General features: G+C 35.1%; 1 protein-coding gene and 1 pseudogene across 6 annotated transcripts in view; both read right to left on the reverse strand.

Moving 5' to 3' along the window:
• The window catches only part of LOC138839469 (protocadherin-11 X-linked), a 713759-nt gene that overhangs the window by 67670 nt on the left and 623035 nt on the right, over positions 1-23054 (reverse strand). The window lies entirely within an intron of this gene.
• On the reverse strand, positions 1599-1695 carry LOC138840596 (small nucleolar RNA U13; annotated as a pseudogene).

Raw genomic sequence — 23054 nt, forward strand, 5'->3', positions numbered from 1 at the left:
TATTGGATGAAATGGCATTCTGAGAACTTTTGCCCTGGCTGGCCTTGAAATGTAATCCTCCCAATATCTTCCCTGTGACTAGACAGGGTAAGAATTTTGAGCCAGGTCCACTGGCTAAAGATATTTAGGTAACTAATTCTTCAGAAGCTAGCCTCTCATTTTAACAGTGCTTAATATTATTTTCAATAATTTATTTAAATTTTTCCAGCTATAAAAATTCTTATGAGCTGGGGCTACCAGTGACTTATGCCTGTAATCCTAGTTACTCAGGAGGCTGTCAGGATACTGGTTCAAAGCCAACCTGGACAGAAAAGTCTATGAGACTAATATCTACAACTAACTAGCAAAAGCCAGAAGTGGACATGTGGCTCAAGTGGTAGACCATTAACCTTGAACAAAAAAGTTTAGGGACTGTTTCCAGGCTCTGAGTTCAAGCTCCACGTCCAGCAGATACACACACAAATCCTTATGAAATTTTACATTAGGTAGTCCACAGATTTAGAATATTCTTCTTTTTTTCTTTTTTCTTTTATTTCGGTCATGGGGCTTGAACTCTGGGCCTGAACACTGTCCCTCAGCTCTTCAGCTCAAGGCTAGTTCTCTAATACTTGAGCCACAACACAACTTCTGGTTTTCTGAGTGGTTTATTAAAGATAAGCATCTCAATGACTTTCCTGCCTGGGTGGCTTTGAACTGTACAATATTCTTATACTGTGTAATGCAAGCATTAAGGGTTTTCTCATTATGCATTGTTTTGATTAAGTGCATAAACTTTATAAAATCCCAATATTTCTCGTGTTTTACAATATTTATAGTATTCTCAAAACATAAGTTATTATTTTCTTAGCAAAAAATACTGCTTTTTGCCATTGTGTACAATAATAATTTCTCCCAAGTGTTTGTTTTTGTGCTGGTACTAGAAATTGATCTCACTTCTTGACTCTGTGTGTTTCATTTCTAATAAAAAATGAGCAAGAGAGAATGAAGATAGAACTCCAATCATAGTTCTATAAATAAAAAACAAAACCGAGCTAGATCAATTTCCTGAAGTTTCAATTTGTGTATATGTCCATTTCTAGACTCAAATGTTTTCACCATTGAGTTTCCACTTTTCTTTGAACTTTATCAATGGTGATCATGAGAATACATGGCTTCCATACCATGTGTGTGTGTGTATATATATATATATATATATATATGTATATAATACATATCAATATATGTGTATACACATATAAATATGTGACCCAAGTTATAATAAAAAGTATGTATTTTAGTGCTGTACAATCATTTCATCTAAATCACTCCTCATAACATTCATATTAAAGACAATTGATACTCACTAAGGAACTTAATATTTGCCAAGCATTTTTGTAAATATGGTATAATGATAAATCACCCCTCATTGAGTTCCAAGGCATTCTCATGAGGTAAATACTAATATTTACTCCATTTGACAAATGAGAAAACTGAAATGCAATTAATGAACATTCTTATAACCACACAGCAAACTTTTCTTATACATACAAGAGTAAAATTCAGAAGTATGACTGCAGAGCTATGATCTTAACCATTTCATAATATTTCTTTTTTTTCCACATCAGAAGGGTAATGTGCCCACGTCATAACAAGGTTTAGAGGGAGGCACATGTCATGCAAGCTAGTGAGAACCCAATCATCACACTGGAAAAGGATCTCATAATATTTCTTTTCAATTTGCATATAACTTCAAGCATACATGCAAAAATAATGCACAATATTTCTATTTGATATATTTTCTAAAAATTCAACATTCCTTATCACTTCTTGTCTAAGATCAAGTGTAGTAAAAATTCAGCCTTCCCATTGAACTTTAGCACTTTGTATACAAAATAATGGCTCAGATTCATGGCCTATATATACAAGGGCACTAACTATGGCTTTAATTAAACATTTTTCTTTCATGTATTATCCTTTAAACATTCCTCTAGCTATTTCATCTTAGCTAAATAATTTAGTTCTCAGGAGAAACTCATCTCAATTCCATATTTCATAAAGCCTGGTTCCTTAGGACATTTTAGTTGGCTCTCTAAAAATGTCTTTACATGAAGAAGAACATTCTGAAGAATTTAATGTAATTATACCTAGCCCTTAAATAGTTTCTGGAATTGATAAGTGAGTTACTAGGTTGTAATCAGAGAAACGCTGCACTCATCAAAAGTGGTTACACTTCTCAGTGATGTGTCTATCTTTTCATCTTAAGAGGAAGCATTCAATTCAGTGAAGCATGACAGTAATATTATTTTGCTTTCTCAGGCACAGGTAAAAGGTACATGTGTGGAGGTCATCATGCCTTAGAGAAATAGACAAGCATGTCAGTATGTCCTTCACAGAAAAGATGGTATGTAAATTCAGTTTTGTGGATAATGGGTTGCTTAAAGGTTTTGTTTTATAATCTATTGTTTTAACACCATTTTACAGTACCTATTCAGGAAGAGGTTTCTCACAGAATCATTTTGTAATGATCCACATTTCAAGGAATATCCTCAAGCAGAAACACCAACAAGAAAGAGTCATTATGATATGATTCCATAGATTAAGGCCTTATTGAATTTCTGTTTTGTTTGCTATGAAGAAACTAGAACTGTCATATTCTTAGGCTGCTCTTCATCTTCCTGGAGTGTGGAAGTGTTTTGATAGCTTTTGATAACTGTATGTATGTCATGAAAGCAAAGAATGCAATGTGAGATCTCAAGTCTTTTTTTCTGCTATGTTGAATGATGTCTTAGAAAATACAGGGAAATCTGGTTCCAGTATCCTGATTTATTCTGTCACTAGAATGCATCAAGTAGAAATGTACTGAATTCAAAGTAGATTTCAGAATCAATTAGCTCTGTTAAATTATCTGTTCCTCATTTTATCTATTTACATAATGATAATGCTAACCACAGCAGTAACAATAGTTGCAATAAATATGGAAAGCACTCTGTGACAAGCATTGCACTTAGTGTTTAAGTAGACATTATTTCATTAAGGTTGTAAGAATTATATCCACTTTACACTTACAACACATTAGGCTAACAACTAATGAAAATATTATTCAAACTCACTCTTCCAAAGTGACACTCTTCCAGTGACATTATCATTGCTTGTTTCCCTCTTTTTTTCATACAAATTCTACTGTAAGGTTTAAGAATCACTGTTGTCCCATCATATGTAAGCAACTATCATTGACATGTTCTAAGGGCATTGTGCAACTGTGTTTTCCTGGGCTCATTGTGTTTTACTGGGAATACTAAGATCATTCAGCTGCCATATAAATGCCTGTCAAATCTGTATCACAGATTATAGTAATTTTCAGGTACACTCATCTGCCCAGAAGGATTGCACAGGAATTCCTACTGGCTGCATGCAAACATACAACAAGCAGTGAGAAAGGAAAATTATAAACAACCATCCTTTTCTAGCCTAAATCTTATCTAAGGAAATTGGCCTAAAGCACCCCCACACAAACCACTCTCAGTGTTTTTGTCTGAGGTCTGAACATTCAGTAACTTTAAAAGGTGTTGTTAAATGTGTACTTCTTAGATATAAACACTTAAGATAATTGAAAAGCTTGATAATGTATTTCCATAATTTAAGAATACCTTTCACAGTAATTGAAAAGCTGAGTTAATCTGATACAATTGAGGAAGCTGTACTTTAAAAAGCGAGAGATGAGTTAAGATAACATAAGCTGAGTTTCTTAACAATTTAATAAAATGCACAAAAAGGAGAATTCTATTGGGAGAAACTGCATCTAGAGCCATTCTCCAAAATACAGTCTGTTAATACAGAGAGACATTTTTAAGAATACTTTCATATTAGTCACAATAAATGAATTACAGATATTAGGTTTCACATGGCAGCATAATGTCTTTCCTGTGGCCTCTTCAGGACAATTTAGTATTTTGAAAATTAGAAGTGATGTACCAAATGGACTTAGACTGAACAGAGTAGAGAATTAAGACAATTATTACATAAGGAAAATTCAAACAAAAATAAAAATATTTTCCCAAATTTGTGCTGATAATCGCTTAACATTTTTTAGGGACAGACATTTGCAAGATTGTTGCCCCATGATTTATTTTTCATCTGCGTAGATACAACTCAGGTGCTTACATTATTGCTAATTTGTTTGTTAGGAAACGGGGAAAATAGCCTTATTATCACTAAAGTATGAAATAAATTACTCAGCTTACTTAAGGCTTATTAGGAAACAAGAGGTAATTGACTCTATCTAAAATTTCTGTTAATTAAATATTCCAGTGTTTTGGCCAAAAATTTAGAAATCCCAATCTCATCAAGATTTAGGTGTGTTCTGTATCAAGGAAGTTTTAAATTTCATTCACCTTTAAATTGTAAATGTATCTTTATATTCGTGCACCTATAACAGTTATAGCTTTTCATAGTAAAATGTATGAAAGAACAACATATTGCTATAACTATTAATAGCCTATATTTTAAAGCTATATTGTGACAATATCTCACTGCTTATTTTAAACTGAATCATATTTCAAAACAGAGAGATGAGTTTTAATGAACATGGTGCATAAGAAAATTAACAAAATATCCCACTAACTAATAACATTTTTCTATCAAGATCTCTGTATGTTTCTTGAAACTTGATATGAACTTGATCTTACCCATTGGAGGGGATGGGAACTAAAAGTTACTATGCATTTCCTGTATTCACAGATCAAAACTGAAAATCAGTCCTCTTAACTTTTAACTGCAGATTTTTCTCTGCATGTTTCTCTAGCCATTGTTGCCTTTTGCAGAATGCAGAAGAAACAATGACATTTTACAGACAATAGAAACTCTAATAGAGAATAACTAGAAAAAGTGTGCTTAATAAGAACATAAACTGTTCTGAAATGATGGTTACCTCAAAGAAGATCTGAATCCAAAACAAAAAATTGAGGAATTATAATAAAAATGTGTCAAAAAGAAAAATAAATATTTCTTTTTTTATTTTTTTTGGGTCTGGTCGTGGGGCCTGAACTCTGGGCTTGGGCGCTGTCTTTCAGCTCTTCAGCTCAAGGCTAGAGCTCTACCATTTTGAGCCACAGCTCCACTTCAAGCTTTTTTCTTTTTGCTTATGTGGTGCTGAGGAATCGAACCCAGGGCCTCAGGCATGCAAGGCAAGCTCTCTACCACTGAGCCAACTTCCCAGCCCAAATAAATATTTTTTATCTCTATTAATAGTACTATATTTTATGTGATCCTTTTATCATTAAATAATGAAGATATGTAGACTCTCAAGTCATAATTTATTTGAAGAATCCATCATTCAATTGCCTATGTGTCAAATCACTGGAGAACTTAACACATAGGCAAATATGATATACCCATGCTTCCCGTAACACCCCATCCAAACCTCAAACACACAGCACAATTTCCATCCCATCATTTCAGCTAAGAATCAAATCTGACAATTTATTATGGCTCTCCTGCACCAGATAATAGTCCAATTGATGCTATGTGACACAACAGCTTAACTTCAAGAGCTACTGCTACATTTTATAACTGCTATCAATTTCCCTTTCCTCAGCTTCACCTTTATAAATGATTCCTGGCTGCTGTTTTAATTTGGTATGTCTTGTTTCCCTGCAAGACAAATATGAAACTGATTAAAAAATAAGTGGCTGTGAAGGATATTTTCCAATATGTACATCGATTTTTGACTAACATAATCATAGTAGCAAAATAGTAGCTAACACCAGACACATGTATTTTATCTTGCCAATATGAGCAAATTGCCAATGTCTCATACTTAGCAAACTGCATTATTTTTCAGATGATATATAATCTATTCAGAAAGGAAAAAAATTCAGTTGTATTGATCTAATATTTAATAATATAATTATATATTCTTCAGACATTTTAAGCTATGTTGTGTTTCAATACCTTTTTACATGCAACCTTAGTTTTTCAGGTACACATTAGAATTATAAATAAATACCTGTCTCAGAAGTTATTTAGAATTTTGCTACCATTCTTGTTAGTTTATTTTTATATCAATTTATAAGAATGAAGTTATTTGAGGCTTAGTTTTGTACCATTTAGAATATAATGTACACTTAATAAATTCTGAGAAGGTCAATACATGCTTGTGAGGATGAGTCATGTGGTTCAATACTAATATTTCTTTCTTTTGGAATTTATTTTCCTATTTAGTTGAAAGTATTTATTAGTTATTATTTTGGTGCTGATACTGGGACTTGAACTCAGGGCCTAGCTGTCCCTGAGATTTTGTGCTCAAGGCTATCCTTCCCTGTACCAGTTGAGCCATAGGTCTACTTCTGGCTTTTTAGTGGTTAATAGATTACATCCTCATGTACTTTCTCCACCAGGCTGATCTCAGCCACTTGTAAAACTAGGATTACAGGCATAAGACCCTCCTGCTCCCTCTGGGCACCAGGCATCTGGCTTGCTTTACTTTCCTGTCTGTCTGCCTGCCTGCCTGCCTACCTTCCTTCCTTCCTTCCTTCTTTCCTTCCTTCCTTCCTTCCTTCCTTCCTTCCTTCCTTCCTTCCTTCCATCCTTCCTTCCTTCCTTCATTCCTTCCTTCTTTCCTTCCTTCCTTCCTTCCTTCCTTCCTTCTTTCCTTCCTTCCTTCTTTTTTCTTTATTTTTCTCTCTCGATTTTCTTTTTCTGTCCCTCTTTCTCCCTTTCTTTCTTTCTTTTATCTTCCTTTTTCCTTTTGTTATCTTTTTTCTTTTTTCACATACAAGTGCATAGGCAAAACTATAAAAGTTATAAATACAAAATAAGATCTTGATCATATTTGTCTGAAGTAAATAGAAATCTAAATTAACTTAGATGTCATACTGAAAATGAGTAAATCATTGCTCTTAGCAAATGGCTAAGATACTGTGACAGATTTTATATAATTTTAATACTCTAGGTTTTAAAAGTGTATGTTAGTGCATTGAAGTGATTTGCATTTTAATTAAAAGGCTTGTGTTTTAAAAGTAAATATAATAATGGGGCAGGAATGTGGCTTAATGGTAGAGTGCCTGCCTAGCATGCATGAAGCCCTGGGTTCATTTCCTCAGTACCACATAAACAGAAAATGTCAAAAGTGGTCATGTGGCTGAAGTGTAGCCTTGAGTGAACAAGAGTTCAAGGAAAGTACCCAGGCCCTTATTTCAAGCCTCATGACCCACCAAAAAAAAGTAAATATAATGAAGTTATTAGGGAAAATTAGTAGATTAAGGAAGAATTTCCATCAGAGAATAAATGCAAGGGTCTGTGAGTTTTTTCCAGGCAACAACTAGAAAAAGAATGGTGATTTGTACCATCCTGAAATTATCTAAGAGTATTTAAGATATTTCACATTTGACACTAATATCTAATAGATTGCAGATGACAGTATAAATAAAAGAAACATATAGGCCGACATATGTTAAAATTCAGTGATAAAGAAGTTGCATAGTCTATGTGAGCACTGAGCCTAACAGATCAAAAAAATAAAATAAAAAATATAATAAGGGGAAAAGAAAAGAAAATAGGAAGGGAAGAAGGAAACATGAAGGAAAGAAGAAAGGAAGGGTAAAGAAAAAGAAAACAAAAACAATAGGTAAAAGCAAAGCAAACTCTTCCCTCCCCCCAAAAGCAATGAAAATGAAAGGAAAGAAAAACAACAAAACTAAAGAAGAAAACAAAAGAAGATGACAGTGGCCTCTGATGGCACATGTTCATAATCCTAGCTAATGAGGAGACTGAGATCTGATAGTTGTGGTTCAAAGCCAGACCACTCAGGAAAGTCCCTGAGACTCGTATGTTCTATTAACCACCAGAAAACCAGAAGTGGAGCTGTGGCTGAATGTGGTAGAGTAGTAGATTTAAGTAAAAGAGGACAGAGGGGACAGAGTCCAAGCACCTAGAGTGAAGCCCCACACTAGCAAAGAAAAAAAAAAGCTAGATTGACAGTCCAAGGAAGAGAACTTTGTTTTTAAAGTTGACTAATGATTCATGTAGCTCTCTTTCTTTGCTTCTACACTGCTTAGTTTGAAAGTCTACTTTGAAGCCAAGTACTGATAGCTCATGCCTGTAATCCAAGTTATTCAGGAGGCTCAGACCTGAAGGGATGAGGTTGAAAGCCAGCCAAGCCCGAAAAGTGTGTGAGACTCCATGTCCAGTTAACTACCAAATGCCAAACTAGAGGTATAGCTCAATGCTAGCGTGTTTGTCCTGAGCAAAGTTTGTTTTTCTGATTTTGCAATAGCTAAATTATGTTACATTCTTTCTTTTGATTTCTTTTTTTGCTTAAGAATTACATTTTGTCACAGGGGAGCACTGTGTGTAGTCTTTTGAGGAACATCCATACTGCTTTCCAAAGTGGTTGAACAAGTTTACACTGCCACCAACAATGCAGTAGGGTTCCCTTTTGGACACATGCCCTCCAGCATCTGCTATTATTAGATTTCTTGATTATAGCCATTCTAACTGTGGTGAGGTGGAATCTCAATGTTGTTTGGATTTGCATTTCATTTATGACTAGAAAAATTGAGCATTCCTTCATGTATCCATTTGCCAATCTTATTTCCTCCCCTATGACCCAGAAATCCCGCTTTTAGTTATTTACCCAAATGATCACAAACAAGGCCATAGTAAAGCTACCAGCACAACTGTGATAATCATCACAGCATTATTCACCATAGCTAAGATATGAAACCAACCCAGATGCCCTTCAGTAGATGAATGGATTAAGAAAATATGGTATGTATGTATGTATGCATGCATTTATGTATGTATGTATGTATGTTTGTGTGTATATATATATATTTATATTTATATGAATTATATGCCTCCATCAGAAAGAATGGCATAGCCCCATTTTATATTAAGTGAGGAAAGCCAGACCCAAAGAAACACGTCCCTTATTTGCAATAAGTACTATATGTCTAGGATAATCTTACCAGACAAGCAGTAAAGGTCAAAAGCTATGTACAAATTACCATATAAGATGATGTTAAATGAAATTCACACCAAGGTATGGACACAAGAAGGTTTTTCTTTGTTACTGATGTTTTTGATGTGCTGTGTGATTTTTTTGTTTCTTTTTTATATTCTTCCCCCAGTGTATAACCCCTGTTGTCACTGCATTTGATTCCCATGCCCTGCATTTTGTATATACATTTTTCTAATTTGGAGAGTGGAAGGGAAATAAAAAAAATGTTGAAACAAGGATATAGGTAGACTCTTTGTAACAATGATGTGTACAAGACACTATGTTGAAAATGAACTTTGCAACTTTGTGGGGGTCAGGGAGGAGTTGGGGAGGTGGGGAGGAATGGGTTGGTAGGTGAAAAACAAAGGAGAGGTTAACAATGCTCAATAGGAAATGTACTCATTACCTTACTAACCACTCCATAGAGTATCTTTATAATAAAAATATTAAAAAAATAATTACATTTTGAGTATAGTTGTGAGACTTTTACACACTTGGGTTTTAAGGGCTATATAGTTCACAGGAAGGAAATAAAAGTACAGTTCACAACAGTGATATTATTACTGTATTTTTTAACTTAACAGTATGTTATATGGAATAGTATATGACTAACAATGTTCAGGCTAGAATTATCATTCTTGGGCTGTGCTTTTTAAATGATTATTTTAATACATTGGACAGCAGAATATGTGGGGAAGAAACCTTGTACTACAAAAATTTAACAGATTTATTTAAAGTATCAAATGTGTGTATATTTAGTAATAATCAAGCACACTCTGTTAGTGAACCACATGTGTCTGTAAGAAGGGAGTAATTTGACATGCCATATGTGATGCCATGTTTTCTCAGTAGAATAGCTTTTTTCCACTATAGAAAATTGGCAATTTCATTGCTTTTGTAGGTGGACTATTTTTCTTCTAATTAACACAAGTTAAATATCTTTTTAAAGGACATACATGAATAAAACGAAATCACCAAAAAAATGGGGTCAAATACTAGTGACTCATGCTTCTATTTTTATCTTCTTGATGGCAGAGATCACCAAAACCATAATTTGAGAACACTTAAGGCAAAATGTTCACAAAACTCCATCTGAATCAATAGCGGAGTACCAGGACATGTATCTCTCTTCCCAGTTATGGTGGAAAACAAATAGAAAGATTGAAGTTCTAGCAAAGATAAAGTAAAAGCAAGACAATATCTCAAAATAATCAGAGAGTGAAGGAATTAGGAGCATTCCTAAAGCAGTAGAAAGCTTGCCTGACAAAGATGATGTCCAGAACTCAAATCCCAGTGCCACAAAAATAAAAGCAAACTTGAAATAAAAACTTGTAGTATATACTTACTTTTAAATATCAAAGATAATGACCAAATTGTAGAATTACTATTGCATTCTGTCCAAAATCTTCTTTAATTTTATAATTTAAAACAACAATGAATGTACCTTTAACAAAACAATGAAAAAATGTTTGAAAAAGTCAAACTCAGTGTTTGACGTTTCTCCCACTAAACATAATATTTAGCTTCCTTTGGTCTGCATTGTTTGTTGTTGTTTTCATAATCCTGTTTAAATAGCCCAGGCTTGCCTCACAGATCTCCTACCTCAGTCTTTTGAGTCTAGAGGTTACAGATATATTTCACAATGCTCCACTACTCAGATTCTTTGTCATTGTGTAGATCATATGCTGTAATTATCAATATCTAAATTGAGTCTGAAAGGGCTTAGCAATTTTTATGATATTTTTTTTTTCAAAATTCTGGCAAGTTTTAAGATGAATACAATGGCCAGTGACTTGGAGATATCTGCTTAGTCATCTTTCCCATGCTTTTAGTATAAACAAGATCATTCACTATTGTGATATATTTTTAAACAAAGTAGTACTAGAAGTTTTAGTGAGTGATGTAACAGTAACTAATCCAGAGAAAATTATGTGTTTTGAATTGTAGAAAAAATATAATTTGGTTTCCAATTCTTAGAAATTCTCATGAAAGTTCTCCTAATTTTAGGCATTAAATCAATCTAACATATACACTAAACAATGAAATATATTACAAAGAAAAATTTACTGAGAAAGTTATTCCAATCACACATATTTACTGACAAATTGCTAGAACCTATGATACTAGCCAATGGATATGTGGAAGAAACACAGGAAAACTTTGAGAAAACCTGAGAAACTTATATTTAACAAAAGTAATGATAAATATATTCCTTATTTTATTATGATAATTATTTCACATATATTGATATTACAGAACTTATTTATTTATATATTTCATATATGAGCTGCTTTAATGTTGAAATTATTTCTCAACAAATGAGTCAAAATATGTTATAAACTTATTAGCTGCTATGAAAAGAGTCCATGTCAGACATAATGACACCACAAAAGTAGAATACTGAATTCTACCAGGGGAAGAAGTAATGCTAAGCATTGCAAGAAATGGTCTGTAAATATGTGCTGACAGATGGGAAATGTTTTCATAGTTGGCTTCGTTGTGTATTTGTGGGTACTGGGGCTGAAACTCAGGGCTTCACATTGCCTGGGCTTTCTTGCTCAGGGCAAACACTCTAGCATAAACCTCTAGTTTGGCATTTTGCTAGTTAACTGGACATGGAGTCTCACACACTTTTTGGGCTTCGCTGGCTTTCAACCTCATCCCTTCAGGTCTGAGCCTCCTGAATAACTTGGATTACAGGCATGAGCTATCAGTACTTGGCTTCAAAGTAGACTTTCAAACTAAGTAGTGTAGAAGCAAAGAAAGAGAGCTACATGAATCATTAGTCAACTTTAAATTATTTGGATTGTTTAATACATTGAGATTAAAGGATAAATGGAAAAATGCTGAGCTATTTTCATTAGTTAATAAAAGAGAATAGTAACTAGATAAAAGCTTGCATAAATAGTATGGCTTAGTTAAAATGGAATAGAGTGCAACAAATTTTGGTTTAAATAATTCTATTTAATACATATGTGACAATATGTAACTTATTTTACTACTTTTGAGACTGTTTACATATTGACAAGTTAAATTACTTAGTTATCAGGAATTCTAGGAGAATATAATATTTTGGATGTAGTATAGGGTCATCGACAATCAAAGGGCACTCCGTAGACTATGTAGGTAACTAAAAAAAGCAAAGCAAAGCAGTTAGGTTCAGTTGTACTGGTAATATTGGTGAGACATTCATGAATCTTTTGCATTTACTGATGCATTAAATCATTAAAAGAAAAAGTTCCTGACACTGTTTGCCCTCTGAGGCCTTATTACATACAGAAGGAGGACCTAGCTATAGAGATCAATGCACTTTCTCAAATGCATTATGGAAATTCAGTATTGTCAGTGAGAAACGATGGATTACAGTGGTTCTCGCCTGCAATATACACTGGAGAAAACAAGTCTGAGTTAAAAAAATCAAATGTCAGGTTCCGGAAGATGGCGGAGGAGAAGCTGGAGTCTAAGCAGGCTCTCGCATAGAAAGCAGTTTTAGAGTTCCAGTGAACAGTCTTAAGCCAGAGAATTACACCAAGTGTGCCTTCACAGGACAGAGAGTTAGGCCAGAGAGGGGAAACCCAGGCAAGGAGACACTTCTGAGCTCTTGCCAGCAGCCACCGTGGCGGCGGCAGCTGTGGCAGCGGCGGGCAAGCACAGGAGCCATACCTGAGCCAAAGAGAGTCCGGGACGAAGGAGCCAGACGCAGCGGGTGAGTGAATTCTACTCAACACCAGCAAGAACCGACAAGGAGCGGACATCTTCATCCCGCAGTTCGCAGACCAGAGATGACCCAAGAACCAAGACTCAGCATGAGTAGAAGCCTGACGTCCTCACACCTTCTCAGGGAGCAGAGGAGGGAAGGCCTCCGCTCCCCCCACCCCAGCACCGGAGATCTCCATCTTGGATACCGACAAAGCTCGGAGGAGCTGCTAGCTCCAACTCAGGCCTTGGAATAAAATGAGTCATTTAGCAAGTCACAAGAACTTAACCGTGGCATGACTTGCCAGACTCAGCTCCACCCAGGGAAAAGTCACCCAGTTCGGGCGTAAGTCCTAGGAGTGGATTTCTTCACTGGGTAATCAGAGCCAGAGGCTGCCCCTCCCTCTAGCAGCCTAGACAATCAATTGAAATTCAGTAAACAGAAACCCTGAGAATGGCTCCAGGCTGGGCTCTGTGAGTTTTTCACGAACTATCCCCTGGGAAAAGCTACTGTCTGTTGAAAGGCCTCAACTCTACCCAGAACCTAGCCTCATTACTGCATCCCCCTCTTTTGTGATACTCAAAGAAGATCTGCCTCCCAATGAACTAGCCTGGGAGGAAGATCGCCAAATCCTGGGTAAAGCAGAGCATTTTTCTGCCTGTTCAAACAAACTGACTTAAGAAACCAACCAAGCCACAGGACCACAAGCAGACCAGAGACTCCAACAAGAGGCTGGTTACGGACACAAGGGAGATACAGGATTTTTCCCACCCCTCCCAAAAAAATCAAAGAAGTTTTTTTTTCTTCTTCTTTTATTTTATTTTATGGTACCTTATATGATTTTTTTTCTTTTCTGAAACTTTTTAATCTTTAATTTTTGCCTTTTTTTGAAAAAAATGTTTTCCAGAAACTTTTTTTTCCTCTTATAATTTTTATTTTAGGGATATGTGAGTGTGCGTTTTTCTTTCTTTTTTATTTTCTTTCTCATTTTTTTCTTTTTTAATTATCTTTTTGTTTTTTGTTTAGTTCTACTGAACTTCTCATCTTTTTCTTCTTCCTTTCTTATCCATTTCACCTTCACCTCTCTTTCGTTCTTCTTTATGTAACTTAATTCTTGTCCTGCACATTCTCAGATAAACGCATAGTTGACTATTAGACCCTATCCCCCATTGTGTACACACTTAAACCACAAATTTATTACTCAATTCAAAACCTCTAAGACTTAAATTACTTAATAGCAGTACTACCTCTTTATACCTATATAATATTTTAAGCATTTTTATTTTTAAGTTTTTCACGTCTCTTTATATCCCTCTCCTACTTTCAATATATTCACGTTCTTCTGTAAATAGATTGTTATGGATTCTACATAATTTTATTAATTTTTACTTTTCTATTTTTTCTGGTCTCTTCTTTTCCCTTTCCCGTTCGTCTTTTTTTCTCTCTCTCTACTTTCATCCTACCCAACCTATTTCCTGCTTTGAGATTAGGACTTAGTTAACTCTCCCTGAGCCTCCCCACATCAATCTATTCCTATTTTTTACCCACATCTCTCCATAACCCTAATAATTTCTGGTCTTCCAAATTCATCTCTGCGGTTCATAGCCCATTAACATATAGTTGTTTGATGTTGAATAGATGTATCTGTTGAACTAGATTGTATCTGTAGACTATTGACTGTGCAAATTCAGACTTTGGTTGATGCTTGCCTTAAGAGAGTGTTCTAGCACAAAACTGGGGCTATTTTCATCTCAAATGGGCAGAGTAAGCCGGAAAAACACAAGGAAAATGGCAAATCCTGTTATCTTAATTCCCAATCTTGATAATCAGGGGACAGAACAGATAATGAATAATCCAAAGGAGAATTCCCAAATAGCTCTACAAACACTGCTGGCAAACATGATAAATGAAAAGAATGAAAGCATACAAAGGATTCTGTATGAGCCTGATAGGGAGAGAGAGGAGGCAATCCAAAAGTTTACACAGGAATATCATAAGCGTGAGGAAGCTACTCAAAAACTGCTACAGGATTTGCATGAGCAGTTTGAGAATACTCAAAGAGAAAGGCAGGAATGGCATGAGCAGGCTGAGAACACTCAAAGAGAACTACAGGAATCCCACAAACGGGAGGAAGCTAATCAAAGAGTAATACAGGAATTGAGAGAGCAGAATGAGAATACATGAAGATCACTAAAGGCGTTCATGGAATCCATTAAAAAAGAGCTGAAGGAAGTCAGGGGGACCACAAAGGGAATGCTGAATGGAACCCAAGGGAAGGAATGGGAGTGCAAGGAAACCATAACCAATCAACTAAGTCATTGGAGAATAAACACTGAACACCAAATTAAGGAAGTAAAGAAGTTCATACAAGATCTAAAACAAAGTTCAACAAAGAATTTGAAGCCATCAAAGCTGATCAATTAGAAGGAAAAGAGATAAAAAACAAAGTAGAAAGTTTTGACAGCAGGTTAGACCATGCAGAAGATCGAATCTCAGGGATTGAAGACAGCCTAGATATTATAGAGAAAGAACATACAACCATCCAAGACAAGTCCAAGAAATATGATAGATCTATCCAACACTTAGAAGACACCATCAGAAGGCCTAATCTAAGGATAATGGGTGTAGAGGAACACCTAGAAACAGAAGTTAATGGCCTAGGAAATTTGTTTAACAGGATCCTAGCAGAGAACTTCCCAAACATGCAAAAAGATAGGCCTATTCAGATACAAGAAGCTTTTAGAACTCCAAATAGACCAAACCAGAATAGGACATCCCACCGTCACATTATAATCCGCACAGGATCAACTTAGACCAAGGAAAAGATCCTTGAAGCTGTGAAGGAGAAAAGACTAATCACCTATAAAGGGAAACCAATTAGAATTACCTCAGATTTCTCAGCAGAGACAATCAAAGCAAGAAGAGCCTGGAATGATGTATGCCATGCCCTAAAAACAAACAACTATCAACCAAGAATACTGTACCCAGCTAAATTTTCATTCATCACTGAATGCCAAATAAAAACCTTCCAGAGCAAAGAAAAATTGAAACAATACATCTCCACCAAACCAGCCCTACAAAAGATCCTTAAAGATGTCCTACACATAGAAAACCAACAAGACCACAATAAAGGCCAAGAAACTGCACCCAAACTGCGAATCCAAGAACCATAGGAAGAACCCAGTTTTCACAGCCCCCAAAAAGGTGGACAACATGGGAGGAACTCCCAAATACCTCTCAGTCCTCTCTCTTAACATTAACGGACTGAACTCTCCAATTAAGCGACAAGGACTGTCTAGTTGGATTAAAAAACAAGACCCTTCTATCTGTTGCCTTCAGGAGTCACATCTTGCCCGTAAAAACAAACATATTTTCAATATGAAAGCCTGGAACAAAATCTACCAAGCAAACGGCCCTCATAAACAGGCGGGAGTTGCAATCCTAATATAAGATAAAATAGACTTCAAATTAAAATTTGTGAGAAGAGATAAAGAAGTTCGCTACATACTAATTAAGGGATCTCTCTTTCAGGAAGATCTTACAATTCTAAATATGTACTTGCCAAACAATGGAGCACCCAAATTTATCCAAGAAACACTACTTTCCCTCAAATCCCATATACATCGAAAGACATTAATTGCTGGGGATTTTAACACACCACTCTCCCCACTAGATAGATCAACTCCGCAAAAACTCAACAGAGAAACTGCAGATCTAAACAGCTGCATAGATCAACTAGATTTAACAGATATCTACCGAACATTTCACCCAGCAACATCAGAATACACGTTTTTCTCAGCAGCAAATGGAACATTTTCTAAAATAGACCACATTCTAGGCCACAAAGCAAACTTGTCTAAATTCAGAAACATTGAAATTGTACTTTGCATTCTCTCTGACCACAAGGGAATAAAATTAGAACTCAACACCAAAAGCCACCAAAGAAAGTCTGGTATCACATGGAGGCTGAACAACACACTGCTGAATCAGGAGTGGGTCATGGAAGAGATTAGAAAGGGAATTCAAATGTTCATGCTATTCAACAAAAATGAACACACAAATTACCAGCTCCTCTGGGACACAGCAAAGGCAGTACTCAGAGGCAAGTTTATAGCTCTGAGTTCCTACATCTACAAATTGGAGAGATCTGAAACCATCAATTTAATGACACATCTAAACCTCCTTGAAAAAGAGCAGCAAGATAAACCCCAATCCAGTAGACAGAAATAATTAAAATTAAATCAGAATTAAATGAATTAGAATCCAAAAAAACTATAGAAAGGATCAACAAAACAAAGAGTTGGTTCTTCGAAAAAATTAACAAAATTGACAGACCCTAACAAATCTTATCAAAAAAAGAAGAGAACACGCTCAAATGCATAAACTCAGAGATGAGAATGGAAACCTCACCACGGAAACAACCAAGATTCAGAACATTATAAGGGAATACTTCTCAAAACTTTATGCTAATAAGTTTGAGAACTTGACAGAAATGGACCTTTTCCTAGCAAATATTGACATGCCAAAACTAAACCAAGATGAGTTAAACCATCTTAACAGGCCCATATCAAGCATTGAAATAGAAGCAGCAATAAGAGACCTCCCAGCTAAGAAAAGTCCAGGACCAGATGGTTTTACAGCGGAATTCTACAAGGCCTTCAAAGCAGAGCTCACACCAATACTCCTCCAACTCTTCAATGAAATTGAAAGAGAAAGTTCACTACTGAACAAATTCTATGAAGCCATCATACCCTCATCCCAAAACCAGGCAGGGACTCATCAAAGAAAGAGAACTATAGACCCATTTCTTTGATGAACATTGATGCAAAACTTCTCAACAAAATTTTGGTCAATCGACTTCAACAATTCATCCAAAAAATCATACATCATGATCAAACAGGATTCATTTCAGGGATGCAAAGCTGGTTCAATATACGCAGATCAATTAATATTATTCATCACATCAACAGGAGCAAGAATAAGAACCACATGGTTATCTCAATAGATGCAGAAAACTCATTCAACAAGATCCAACACCCCTTTATGATAAAGGTTTTGGAAAAATTAGGAATCCATGGAACATTCCTCAATACAATAAAGGCTGTATATGACAAACCTACAGCCAGCATTATACTTAATGGTGAAAAACTAAAGCCATTTCCTCTTAACTCAGGAAGAAAACAAGGATGTCCGCGCTCTCCACTTCTCTTCAATCTAGTATTAGAATGCCTAGCTACAGCAATAAGACAAGATGCAGACATAAAGGGGATCCAAATAGGGAAAGAAGAAATAAAACTCTCCCTCTTTGCAGATGGCATGATCTTGTATTTAAAGAATCCCATAGACTCCACTCCCAAATTACTCAACCTGATTCAAAACTTTGGCAAAGTAGCAGAGTATAAAATTAACGCCCAAAACTCAATGTCAGCAGCAGGAGGTGTAAAAGAAGAACAATTGAATCTCAGTAAACAAAAATCTTTAGAATGGCTCCAGGATGGGCTCTGTGAGTGTTTGAGGAGCTAGCCCCTTAGAGAAAAGCTACTGATTGCTGTCAGGTTTCAACCCTACCCACAACTTAGCCTCATCACTGTAACTCAGATCTAGAGGAAACAGCCATCTCCCTCTTTTGTGATTCTCAAAGCAGATAAAAAAATCAAATATCATCTTCTCTCTCCTGAAACAAAGTGAAAGGTGAACTGTATATACATATGGCACGACAGCCCAAGTAACATATACTTCATTTTTCATAGATTAAACTGACAGTGACATTTAAATCTCCTAATGGGGCTCGATGTTCTGATCTATGAGACTGCTGGGCAATTCAAGAAAAGAGTGAACTTATATCCTATTTAGAGGTCAGGACAAAATATATGCCTTGAATCACAAATGATATGAAAAGAACTTAGGAAGACTATATTTGCATGATCTTCAGGTTATTTTTATAATAAGGTTATGAACAATTTATACCACTTTACTACTTTATACTCAGGACTTCGATTATGATCTTTCTTAAAGGAATTTTTGAATTGTTTATCAATTCATCATATGACTGACTCAATGCCCTTTACAATAGACAATATATAAAATAAGAAAATAGATTTTTTGGAAAGAGTGGGCTTGGCTCTTCAGTAGACATTTCTTATTGTGCTTTACATTATATTACTTCAATTTTAAAGGAAAATGAACTTTATAGCAAAGCTGTAGGTCTGGACTACTGTGGTGACTCAAGTGGTAGGCACCTGCCTAAGCAAGTGCAAGGCCCTGAGTTCAAATCTTAGTACTACTACCAAAAAAATTTGACATAACACTGTTCTAAAAATCAAGATTTCATTATTTAAATTATCTGAGTTACTGTGATAAAGAGAATCAGTGTTAAATCAAACTTTTCCAAATATTTTGTGACCTCAAAATGGACTGGAAATGAGAACAGCTACCCTAATGGCTTCCAGTGTGTGTGTGTGTGTGTGTGTGTGTGTGTGTGTGTGTGTGTGTGTGTGTGTGTGTGTGTGTGTGTGTGTGTGTGTGTGTGTGTGTGTGTGTGTGTGTGTGTGTGTGTGTGCTGGTCCTGGGGCTTGAAGTCATGGCCCTGGCACTGTCCCTGATTTTTGTGATATTTGGTGCTCAAAGTTAGCACTCTACCACTTGAGGTACAGCTCCTCTTCTGGTGCTTGGATGGTTAATTGGAAATAAGAGTCTATGAACTTTCCTGCCCAGGCTGGTTTTGAATCAGGATCCTCAGATCTCAACCACTTGTGTATCTAGTATTACAGGAGTGAGCCATTGATGTCTGGTAGCTTTCAGTTTTATGACTGACAATGAAAATTCTATGAGGTATTCAATTTATTACTTTGGAGGTAGTGTTGTTACTTAAAACCACCTTAAATATTTTATTGTTGATGTAACACGTAACTTGAGATACACTCATTTAACCATATTTTAATTGTACAATACAATACTGCTGACTATGTAAGTATAATATACAGTAGATCTCTACAAATTATCCATTTTGATTTGTTGTACTTACTGAGATTATACATTTTCATTTGTATTACATTTTATCTACAGTATATTTTATTCCCTTTTAATGCATTCTAGATCATGTGACAATTTTAGTACATATTTTTTATTGTAAAGATACTGTGCAGAGGGGTTACAGTTATATGAGTAAGGTAATGATTACATTTCCTATCGAGCATTGTTACCTCCTCATTAGTTTTCCCCTTCCCGCCCAACTCCACAACTCCTCCCTCCCCACCAGAAGTTATAAAGTTAGTTTTCTTTTTTTTAATTTAATTTCATTTTTTTGTGAACATACTGTACAGAGGGGTTACAATAACATGGGCAGGATAATGCGTACATTTCTTATCAAGCACTGCAGCCTCCTCCTTTGTTTACCCTTCACATCCCTTCCCAGCCTCCCCCGCCACCCTCCCACCCAATCCTCTTCCCACCGCACCAACATTGTACAGTTCGTTTTCAACATGACAACTTGTACTTCTCATTGTTGCAACAGGTCCACCTGTATCCTTAAACGACTAGTTTTCCAATAGTGTCTTGTATATCTCATTGTTACAATAGGTCAATCTTTATGCTTGTTTCAGCATTTTGTTATTTCTCTTCCCCTCCCCAAATTAGCAAAATGTATATACAAGATGAAGGGCACCGGAATCAAAGACAATGAAAACAGGGATTGTACCATACCATAGAGGAAGAACATAAAAAAGAAACAAAAATATCACATAGTACATTATAAATGCATTAGCATCAACAGCAAGAAAATGAAAACCTCTTTTGTCCCTACCTTGGGGTTCATTTCGCTCAGCATCATCTTATATGGTCATCCTATATGGTTATTATTTTAACTTGATTAGCTAATCTAAAATTATATAATCATTAATTGGTGAGGGAATAACGATAATCTTGTAGTAAGGATTTTTAAAATCCAAAGACTCCCCTGTCCCCATTCACCCCACCAGAACTTGTTTCACATAATTTTATGTGAGTTCAATGGGACATCACCATGTTATTACACATATGCATGTATATACTATGTTATCTTATTGCCACTACTTGTTATATGACACCTTTCATTGAGTTTTGTTGTGCTCAATTACATATTTAACATATTTCAATATTATTCACCAATTAAAATATTCTTTAGAGAGCTCATAAAATATATTAAGCTTGCAATCAAAATAAAATATGCTATTGAACTCTACTGTAGTATAATACAATATGATTTGTGTTTTTGACCAGACAATATATTCAATGTACACCCATGTAGTTACATCATAAATATCTTTAAAAAATTAGAAAATAAATGTTTCTTTTTCTTCATAGCTCATGGTTTTGAATTTGAAAAAAAATAAATCAATTATTTGCTTACATTTGGAGAAATTGCAGTCTATTCATTACCAAAAAATGGGAAACAATTGGACTTTCTATGAATTTTTGTATATTATAGAGCTTTTCTTCCTTTCTAATCTATCACTCAGAATGGGGTAGATAGTTTAAAGAAATGTGCAGAAAGCCTGCTGGAAAGTGAAGAAAGAAATTATTAAAATAAATAGCAAAAGAACAGTTAGAAAATTTTACTCTGATTATGAAAATTTAGTTTCCCTAACACTGGTTCACAAGTTTCATTTAGTAACTAACACCTGTGCTTCATGTATTTTCTCATAAACTGTTGAACAAATTACATATAAATTGGTAAATGCATCTTGTAGGAGTCACAGCTATATCTTTACACAGTGATATTCTGTATATAAAATGTTATTTTAGGAGCCTTAACATTTTACAGGCTCATTTTCCAGATGAAACCGAGGAAGGTTATGGACCTTACATCGGGGCACACATACACATTAGCTAGCACCTGTGGTTTAAACATTTCAACATTCTGCATAGCCTTTTTATCTATTCTGGCTCTCAAGGGAAACAACTTCTGGAAGACTATTCATACTTACAGAAGGCCTCAATGTGGTTGTAATGCAGAGGGTAAACCTCTATTCTAAGAATCTGATCATCTAGTTATCATTTCCTATGTTCATGTTAATGAATGAGTTCGGTACCCTTGTTGTGTTCCAGCATGTAATATAAACTGAAAGTTCAAAAACATGAACAGTTAGCATCTGAATCTGTACGATGGAGTTAATGTGACACACATAGTGACATACATAATGCTTTCAATTTTCATTTGTTTTGAATCTCCTATACAAGTCTCACAACCAAGGGTAAAGAGTACTCCTTCCTACTTGAAGAGATATACTTTAATGATATAGAAACTTTTGCAAAGGATATGATACAAAAAGAGCTAGAACCCACACATCTCTATGTTCTCAACCTAAGGTACACTAATGTTTGTCAAAAGCTGATGTGATGCTGCCAAAGAAATAATTGGCTTTAATACATAGCTACTGTCACTTATCAAAATACATTTGCTTTTTTCACCATGACTGTAGAATGGATTTTATGCAAGAATAAAGCTGGTGGTTAAATTGAAATAGATGGATTGGGTCTTATCTTATTTTCTGTGTCAAAATTTATGTAGAAGAATTTAGAGGAAGGTATGTTGTTTACCCAGTGGTGTTATCTCAAGTAGTTATCACTAATGATCTGAACAAAATATTTAAATTTTCTTTCTATGTACAGCAGATCTGAAACACACTTTTCCCTCAATTACATGCCAAGATAGGGAAAAATTTTGCAATATATATTCTAATAAATGGAGCAGCATTGGTGGATTCACTCCACCAATATATAGAAAAAGTAGCCTTCTATAAAGTAAGCATATTTTCCTCTGACAAATTGAGTGCAAAAATAATAGTGATTATGTTAAGTAAAAAAATAAATCAAACGTAGAAATTCCTTGCAATACTATGTACCTAGCTATTGTGAAGTCAATGTCACAGTAAATGTTTCTATGCTTGCAAATGCAAATTCAAACTAAATGAATGATAGCAATTTATTTGTGTAGACTTCCAGTGTAAAACAACTGTCACCTAATATGATGTGCACTACCTTAAAATTTAAGTGGCTTAATATTTTTGTATAGAAATACAAGTAAGTAGTTATTAATCTTTCAAGTTGTACCAAGGCCAGACTCAATTAGCAAAAATTTAATAATTACCTATAATTTCAAATCAAAAAGCTAATGAATCACAGTTCAGTTAATTCTTACAAGCACTAAAATAATGTACGTTTGACAATAATATGTAAACTGGAAAGGAGCATGATTTGTCACTGCTATAGACTGTAATTTTTACTTTAATATGTATTTTACTATACTAAATTTAAAACCAAGGAGTTTCCAGAAATTTGGGTACAGGTATTTCCAGCATAAACTAGATTATATGTGCTATTGAAAGTTAGAAATTTGGCTGG

This window comes from Dipodomys merriami, unplaced genomic scaffold (genome assembly GCF_024711535.1).
Source record: "Dipodomys merriami isolate MVZ:Mamm:240054 unplaced genomic scaffold, mDipMer1.0.p SCAF_3, whole genome shotgun sequence".
In the NCBI taxonomy this organism is placed as follows: Eukaryota; Metazoa; Chordata; class Mammalia; order Rodentia; family Heteromyidae; genus Dipodomys; species Dipodomys merriami.